Genomic DNA, 9,160 nt, shown 5'->3' with positions numbered 1-9,160 from the left:
TTAGACCCCCCTCCCCCAGGGAAGAGGGAATGGAGAGACTTGTGGGAAACAATACAGAGGGAATGTGAAGGGACAGTGGTCACTTAGTGTTTGGCTACTTGGGATCGGGGAGGCGGGTGTAAGAGAAGGGGTGGTGGGATGTGGGGGAGAGGCAGACGGAGGCTGTATGTTTATTTCAACGCAGTCACAGAAGAGAAAAGATGTGGCCTCCACATTGTGGGTAGTGAGTGAGACACAGAAACTACAAAGGAAACAGTTGCTGGGTGGAGGAGCAGCGGGAGGGCGCACATTACCATAATGCCATCCGTATCCATCGGTTAGACCACACTGGGAGCACTGTGCACTGTTCTGGTCTCCACATCCCTCAGGTCGACCACACTTGGGGCACTGCACATTCCTGATCTCCATGTCCCTCAGTTAGACAACACTGGGAGCACTGTGCACAGTTCTGGTCTCCACCTCCCTCAGTTAGACCACATTGGGCGCACTGTGCACAGTTCTGGTCTCCATATCCCTCGGTTAGACCACACTGGGAGCCCTGTGCACAGTTCTGGTATCCATATCCCTCGGTTAGACCACACTGGGAGCACTGTGCACAGTTCTGTTCTCCATATCTCTCGGTTAGACCACACTGGGAGCACTGTGCACAGTTCTGGTCTCCATATCCCTCGGTTAGACCATACTGGGAGCACTGTGCACAGTTCTGGTCTACATATCCCTCGGTTAGACCATACTGGGAGCACTGTGCACAGTTCTGGTCTCTACAGCCCTCAGTCAGACCACACTGGGAGCACTGCGCACAGTTGATGTCTCCATATCCCTCAGTTAGACCACACTGCGAGCACTGTGCACAGTTCTGGACTCCATATCCCGCAGTTAGACCACACTGCGAGCATTGTGCACCGTTCTGGTCTCCATATCCCTCGGTTAGACCACACTGGGAGCACTGTGCACAGTTCTGGTCTCCATATCCCTCGGTTAGACCACACTGGAGCACTGTGCACAGTTCTGGTCTCCATATCCCTCGGTTAGACCACACTGGGAGCACTGTGCACAGTTCTGGTCTCCATATCCCTCGGTTAGACCCCACTGGGCGCACTGTGCACAGACCTGGTCTCCATATCCCTCGGTTAGACCACACTGGGAGCACTGTGCACAGTTCTGGTATCCATATCCCTCGGTTAGACCACACTGGGAGCACTGTGCACAGTTCTGTTCTCCATAACTCTCGGTTAGACCACACTGGGAGCACTGTGCACAGTTCTGGTCTCCATATCCCTCGGTTAGACCACACTGGGCGCACTCTGCACAGTTCTGGTCTCCATATCCCTCGGTTAGACCACACTGGGAGCACTGTGCACAGTTCTGGTCTCCGTATCCCTCGGTTAGACCACACTGGGAGCACTGTGCAGAGTTCTGGTCTCCATATACATCAGTTAGACAACACAGGGCGCACTGTGCACAGTTCTGGTCTCCACAGCCCTCAGTCAGACTACACTGGGAGCACTGCGCACAGTTGATGTCTCCATATCCCTCAGTTAGACCACACGGCGAGCATTGTGCACAGTCCTGGTCTCCATATCCCTCAGTTAGACCACACTGGGGGCGCTGTGTAGAGATCTGGTCTCCATATCCCTCGGTTAGACCACACTGGGAGCCCTGTGTACAGTTCTAGTCTCCATATCCCTCAGTTAGACCACACTGGGGGCACTGTGCACAGTTCCGGTCTCCATATCCCTCGGGTAGATCACACTGGGAGCACTCTGTACAGTTCTGGTCTCCATATCCCTCGGTTAGACCACACTGGGAGCACTGTGCACAGTTCTGGTCTCCATATCCCTCGGTTAGAATACACTGGGAGCACTGTGTACAGTTCTGACCTCCATATCCCTCAGTTAGACCACACTGGGAGCACTGTGCACAGTTCTGGTCACCATATTCCTCAGTTAGACCACACTGGGAGCACTGTGCACCGTTCTGGTCTCCATATCCCTCGGTTAGACCACACTGGGAGCACTGTGCACAGTTCTGGTCTCCATATCCCTCGGTTAGATCACACTGGAGCACTGTGCACAGTTCTGGTCCCCATATCCCTCGGTTAGACCACACTGGGAGCACTGTGCACAGTTCTGGTCTCCATATTCCTTGGTTAGACCACACTGGGCGCACTGTGCACAGTTCTGGTCTCCATATCCCTCGGTTAGACCACACTGGGAGCACTGTGCACATTTCTGGTCTCCATATACCTCGGTTAGACCACACTGGGAGCACTGTGCACAGTTCTGGTCTCCATATCCCTCGGTTAGACCACACTGGGAGCACTGTGCACAGTTCTGTTCTCCATATCTCTCGGTTAGACCACACTGGGAGCACTGTGCAGAGTTCTGGTCTCCATATCCCTCGGTTAGACCACACTGGGCGCACTGTGCACAGTTCTGGTCTCCATATCCCTCGGTTAGACCACACTGGGAGCACTGTGCACAGTTCTGGTCTCCATATCCCTCGGTTAGACCACACTGGGAGCACTATGCACAGTTCTGGTCTCCATATCCCTCGGTTAGACCACACTGGGAGCACTGTGCACAGTTCTGGTCTCCATATCCCTCGGTTAGCCCACGCTGGGAGCACTGTGCACAGTTCTGGTCTCCATATCCCTCAGTTAGACCACACTGGGAGCACTGTGCACAGTTCTGGTCTCCATGTCCCTCAGTTAGACCACACTGGGAGCACTGTGCACAGTTCTGGTCTCCATATCCCTTGGTTGGACTACAGTGGGAGCACTGTGCACAGTTCTGGTCTCCATATCCCTCAGTTAGACCACACTGGGAGCACTGTGCACAGTTCTGGTCTCCATATCCCTCGGTTAGACCACACTGGGAGCACTGTGCACAGTTCTGGTCTCCATATCCCTCAGTTCGACCACACTGGGAGCACTCTGCACAGTTCTGGTCTCCATATCCCTCAGTTAGACCACACTGGGAGCACTGTGCACAGTTCTGGTCTCCATATCCCTCGGTTAGACCACACTGGGATCACTGTGCACAGTTCTGGTCTCCATATTCCTCAGTTAGACCACACTGGTAGCACTGTGCACAGTTCTGGTCTCCATATCCCTCAGTTAGACCACACTGGGAGCACTGTGCACAGTTCTGGTCTCTATATACCTCGGTTAGACCACACTGGAAGCACTGTGCACAGTTCTGGTTTCCATATCCCTCAGTTAGACCACACTGGGAGCACTGTGCACAGTTCTGGTCTCCATATCCCTCGGTTAGACCACACTGGGAGCATTGTGTACAGTTCTGGTCTCCATATCCCTCAGTTAGACCACACTGGGAGCACTGTGCACAGTTCTGGTCTCCATATCCCTCATTTAGACCACACTGGGAGCACTGTGCACAGTTCTGGTCTCCATATCCCTCGGTTAGACCACACTGCGAGCACTCTGCACAGTTCTGGTCTCCATATCCGTCGGTTAGACCACACTGCGAGCACTCTGCACAGCTCTGGTCTCCATATCCCTCAGTTAGACCACACTGGGAGCACTGTGCACAGTTCTGGTCTCCATATCCCTCGGTTAGACCACACTGGGAGCACTGTGCACAGTTCTGGTCTCCATATCCCTCGGTTCAACCACACTGGGAGCACTGTGCACAGTTCTGGTCTCCATATCCCTCGGTTAGACCACACTGGGCTCACTGTGCACAGTTCTGGTCTCCATATCCCTCGGTTAGACCACACTGGGAGCACTGTGCACAGTTCTGCTCTCCATATCACTCGGTTAGACCACACCGGGAGCACTGTGCACAGTTCTGGTCTCCATATCCCTCGGTTAGACCACTCTGGGAGCACTGTGCACAGTTCTGGTCTCCATATCCCTCGGTTCGACCACACTGGGAGCACTGTGTACAGTTCTGGTCTCCATATCCCTCGGTTAGACCACACTGGGCGCACTGTGCACAGTTCTGGTCTCCATATCCCTCGGTTAGACCACACTGGGAGCACTGTGCACAGTTCTGCTCTCCATATCCCTCGGTTAGACCACACCGGGAGCACTGTGCACAGTTCTGGTCTCCATATCCCTCGGTTAGACCACTCTGGGAGCACTGTGCACAGTTCTGGTCTCCTTATCCCTCGGTTAGACCACGCTGGGCGCACCCTGCACAGTTCTGGTCTCCATATCCCTCGGTTAGACCACACTGGGAGCACTGTGCACAGTTCTGGTCTCCATATCCCTCAGTTAGACCACACTTGGAGCACTGTGCAGAGTTCTGGTCTCCATATCCCTCGGTTAGACCACACCGGGGGCACTGTGCACAGTTCTGGTCTCCATATCCCTCGGTTAGACCACACCGGGAGCACTGTGCTGGTTGCAGCGGCAGAGAGATTGGAGGGAGGGAGTGGCGTGGGGTGACTGCCGGTTTCCGGATCGGACACTGGCCCTCCTGGCTGCGGGGTGGGGGGGCTGCCCTCGCAGGACCGTGAGGTGGGGACGGAACAGACCGGGCAGACGGCGAGTCCCCCAACAGGACAGAGGCAGTGCCCACATAGAGACCGCCATTATGGCGGTCAACTTGCTGGCCACCCACCTCAGCCTCTGTGTGCACGCTGTGACCACGGCCGTGTGGATTGCTCCCCTCCCCCACGACCACACCACGTACCCGGGCACAACCCGGGGCCACACCGACAGCAGCCCCCAGTGACGGCAGTGCAGTCCAATGGTGCCCCGGCACAGGGAGGGCACCAGGATCACGGGCACCAACGGGGTCGAATACCAACGGTGTAGGGGTGGGTGGGGGACATGCCTGAGTGGGCCCGCGGTGTCTACCGGGACAACAATGTAGCTCATGGCATCTGGATGGGCACAGGTGTATTCGCCAGATAACATGTTTGTCTTTCACCCCCTGCGGGCAATAATGGCTCTTGGTCATCAACCTGTGATGCTTGGACCCCCCTCCCCCAGGGAAGATAGGGTGAAGGGACCTGGGGGGGGTGGAATGGAAAGGGTTTAGAAGGGACATATGTTGGTCCCAGACCGGACCCCAACAGTGGCTAGGATACTCCACAGGAACCCCAAAATGTTATTTTAATTTTGTCAGACTGTGAGGAGAGGATTCCTTGCTCCAGGAGAGATTTCACAAACAAATGGGGATGTGGTCGATTGAAACAAACATTATTACCAACATAGTATTAAAATACCTATACCATCACATTGAAAATAACTTACTATTACCCTTTAAACAATACTGCCCAATACAATGAATACAATACCCTGAACTGCTATCTTTATTCCCACGACATCAGCAAGAAATAAACCACCTCAGCTCTAAATCTGCTGTAACAACCATTGACACTCAGGAATACTTACTTTACAGAGCTGTTTCTTTGAGAAAGAGCGATCTCTTGACGGTGCTTTGAGATATGATCTGACCCATGTCAGACCCATGCAGAAACTCTGGCTGCATCTCTCCAGAAGGTTTTTCGCAGCTTGTTTCAGCTCCCCATTGTTCTCAGAAAAGTTACACTGCTTTAAAGACTGTGGGTGGGTTTCTCCGACACCACGCCGGGTCCGAGAATCCGCGGGGCCCGGCGTAAATCCCGCTCCGACACCGGCTGCCGTATTCTACAGCGCAGGTTTTCAGGCGGGGGCGGGGATCACGCAGCGTCGGTCGGGGGCCATTGGCAGCGGCCCCCTTGGTAATTCTCCGGGCCCCGATGGGCCGAACGGCCATCGGTTTCTGGCCTGTCCCGCCGGCGTGAAATGGACATGGTCCCACACGACGGGACCTGGCTGGTAGGCCAGCTGGTGCGGTCCTCGGGGAGGGGAGGGGGGCGCGGTGGGGATCAACGGTGGCCTGGCCCACGATCGGGGCCCACCAATCTGCGGGCGGGCTTCTTCCTTCCACGTCGGCCTCTGTAGAGCTAGAGCTCCACCATGGCTGGCGTGAAGAAGACACCCCCCTGCGCATGTGTCAGAATACGCCAGCCGGTTTGCGCATGCGCTGGCCTCTCCCCCGGAAGTGCGGAGGATTCTGCAACTTCCGGTTGTCCCGATGCTGGAGTGTTTCGCGCCATTGTTTTGGCCCGGCGTCGAGCCATTGGGGGAATAGGGAGAATCCCGCCCTGTTAATCTATTTTAACTGAAGTGCAGGGAGAGCAACACTATTTGACCTGGACTCTCAACTTCATTCAAAAACTCCACCTACCTGATTTCTCCAGCATTCCTGATGCATTGGTTCCACCCAGTAATGACATCACCCTACCAAACTGAAATCTAATGAACTCCACAGGGACTCCCCTTCATCCCAACCATCTACATCAGCTCAAACTTTTTACCATGCTCTAATTGCACTCCTGGCTCATAAAACACCCTTGCCATTCAAACTAGGGTTTCTTTATGAAACATGACTGCAGCAGTCACACACACATTAACACCGGTGTTTAACCCTTACTGCACCAAATACCTACAGTGATATATTGAAAATTCCACATTAATCCCAGACAGATTTCTTTGTGTCCCTTCAGCCAAGGTCAATCTGCCATCTTAACCCAGTCCGGCCAACGCGTGACTCCATGCTCCGCAGCGACCCGATTGGTTGCAAGCCGCCCTGGCCTCCCCCTCAGATTGTCAGGGAGGTGGAAGGTGAGGTTATCGGGAGTGGGAGGAGCACATGGACATCTGGTGACTCCAATGTAAACAGTGTGAAGAGCCGAAGCCCCAGGCTGGTCCAGTGCCAGCCGTCTCCAACACCCCCCAACCACTCCCCACCCCCCCCCCCACCTCAGCCATGTCTTGCAGAGGGACTGGCCCCCGGACCATTCAGAGAGACTCAGATCAGCCAATGATCTCATTGAACGGTGGGACAGGCTAGAGGGGCTGAATGGCTCCCCCAGCTCCTATGTTCATATAACCCTTGACCCCCCCCCCCAGACCCTGTTGCGTGACGGGGCAAACACTGGACATTAACCCTCTCAATGCCCTCTGCCAGCCAGGATGCAGAATTATGGAACCAGGTGACACAGGTTTGACATCATTGACAAAAGAGGCGCCATTGGCTAAATGGTCTGTTGTATGATTCTTATATGAAACAGCAAAACATTCTTGCAATGCCTTTCCAGTTCAATCATTATTCAGACTTATCCCTCCATTTATTAATGAGAAACCGATTTGATTCCAGTTAATGTCGAACACGTCCATTCGACCTGTCCAAGGTGGAGCCTACCCGCGTCGTGTGTGTGTGATTATTAACCACAGCAGGCTCGACGTGTTGATATAAAGGGCTCCTGTGCCCCAGCTATCTCACTGTGACCGGGAGGAGATCAGTGGAGAACGATGAAAGGACTGTTTTTGCTGCTGGGGTTCCTGGTGCTGATACAGCCCAGAGCTGGCCAGGGATACATTGCGAATGTAAACAGGCAAGGTGAGTATATCTCGAAGTACACCATGTCGAAAAATTCACATGGGCATCAGGTTGTGCCAAGATGGGGCCAGATCTCAGTGTGTGTGTGTGCGCGTGTGTGTGTGCATGTGCGTGTGTGTGTGCATGTGCATGAGGAACTACAGAAAGCTCTCTTGATTCCTGTATTGAGCATATGTGCTCGCTGTCCTGGTCCCCATATCCCTCGGTTAGAACCCACCTGGACCACTGTGTACTGTCCTGGCTTCAATATCATTGCTTTTCACCACACTGGGAGCACTGTGTACAGTTCTGGTCTCCATGTCCCTCAGTTAGACCACACTGGGGGGCACTGTGTACAGTTCTGGTCTCCATATCCCTCAGTTAGACCACACTGGGAGTACAGTGTACAGTTCTGGTCTCCATATCCCTCAGGTAGACAAAACTGGGAGCACTGTGTACAGTTCTGGTCTCCAGAATCCTCAGTTAGACCACAGTGGGAGCACTGTGCACCGTTCTGGTCTCCGTATCCCTCAGTTAGATCACACTGGAAGCACTGTGCACAGTTCTGGTCTCCATATCCCTCGCTGAGACCACACTGGGAGCACTGTGCACAGTTCAGGTGTCCGTCTCCATAGGTAAGACCACACTGGGAGCACTGTGCACAGTTCTGGTCTCCATATCCTCAGTTAGACCACACTGGGAGCACTGTGCACAGTTCTGGTCTCCATATCCTCAGTTAGACCACACTGGGAGCACTGTGCACAGTTCTGGTCTCCATATCCTCAGTTAGTCCACACTGGGAGCACTGTGCACAGTTCTGGTCTCCATATCCCTCAGTTAGACAACACTGGGGGGCACGGTGTACAGTTCTGGTCTCCATATCCCTCAGTTAGACAAAACTGGGAGCACTGTGTACAGTTCTGGTCTCCAGAAACCTCAGTTAGGTTAGAATTGGGGCATCGCCCTGATCACAGTTGGGAGCTCTGGTTTCTGAAAGGATTATCAATTAACTCTTCCATTCTGCTTCACAGTTGCCCCCTGCGATTTAACTAAAAGAACATGCCGACCTACACAATGTAAACCAAGGGAGATCAGTTTTACCGAGCTCTGTCCTTTGGATTACCTGTGCTGCGGACGTTCTAGAGCTCCCTACATATTGTGACCTTTTTCTGAAGTGCTGCGAGTTGAGACACGTATCCAGAAATTATGTGACCCACTGCGATATCCAGCAATTACTCTGCATGACGCTAACTGTGATTTCTGTAATTCTGTAATTCAGCTGCACTGTGTTGGCCCAATAACCCCTGACCCCCGGGTTTCTGAATCATGTGAATAAAACTGGCTTCATTATTCAGCCCCTCTTGTCCGTTTCTGATTTCTCACTCGGTTCGGGATATTAGTCTATCAACGGTAATGGAGTTAGAGAGAGAGAGAGGGGAGAGTAAGAGAGTGGGCTGAGTTAGAGGCATTAGGCAGCGAGAGAGAGGGTGAGTGTTACAAAGAACAAAGAAATGTACAGCACAGGAACAGACCCTTCGGCCCACCAAGCCCGTGCCGACCATGTTGCCCGTCTAAATTAAAATCTTCGACACTTCCTGGGTCCGTATCCCTCTATTCCCATCCTATTCATGTATTTGTCAAGATGCCCCTTAAATTTTAGATAGAGAGAAGGGAGAACTAAAGAGAGGTGGAGAGACAGAGAGAAAAGGAGAGATAGAGAAAAGGGGAGAGATAGAAAGAGGGATATAGCTAGGAAGAGA

General features: G+C 53.3%; 1 long non-coding RNA gene across 1 annotated transcript; it reads left to right on the top strand.

The window, feature by feature from the left end:
- The first annotated feature begins 7,182 nt into the window (after positions 1 to 7,182).
- LOC140395874 (uncharacterized) lies at positions 7,183 to 8,754 on the top strand. Its single transcript, XR_011936351.1, has 2 exons — positions 7,183 to 7,421; positions 8,432 to 8,754. It is a non-coding gene; the product is annotated as an uncharacterized lncRNA (long non-coding RNA).
- The last annotated feature ends 406 nt before the right edge of the window (positions 8,755 to 9,160 follow it).

The sequence above is a fragment of the Scyliorhinus torazame genome, chromosome 19 (genome assembly GCF_047496885.1).
Source record: "Scyliorhinus torazame isolate Kashiwa2021f chromosome 19, sScyTor2.1, whole genome shotgun sequence".
Taxonomy (NCBI): Eukaryota; Metazoa; Chordata; class Chondrichthyes; order Carcharhiniformes; family Scyliorhinidae; genus Scyliorhinus; species Scyliorhinus torazame.
This window is presented reverse-complemented; position numbering and strand designations above follow the sequence as displayed.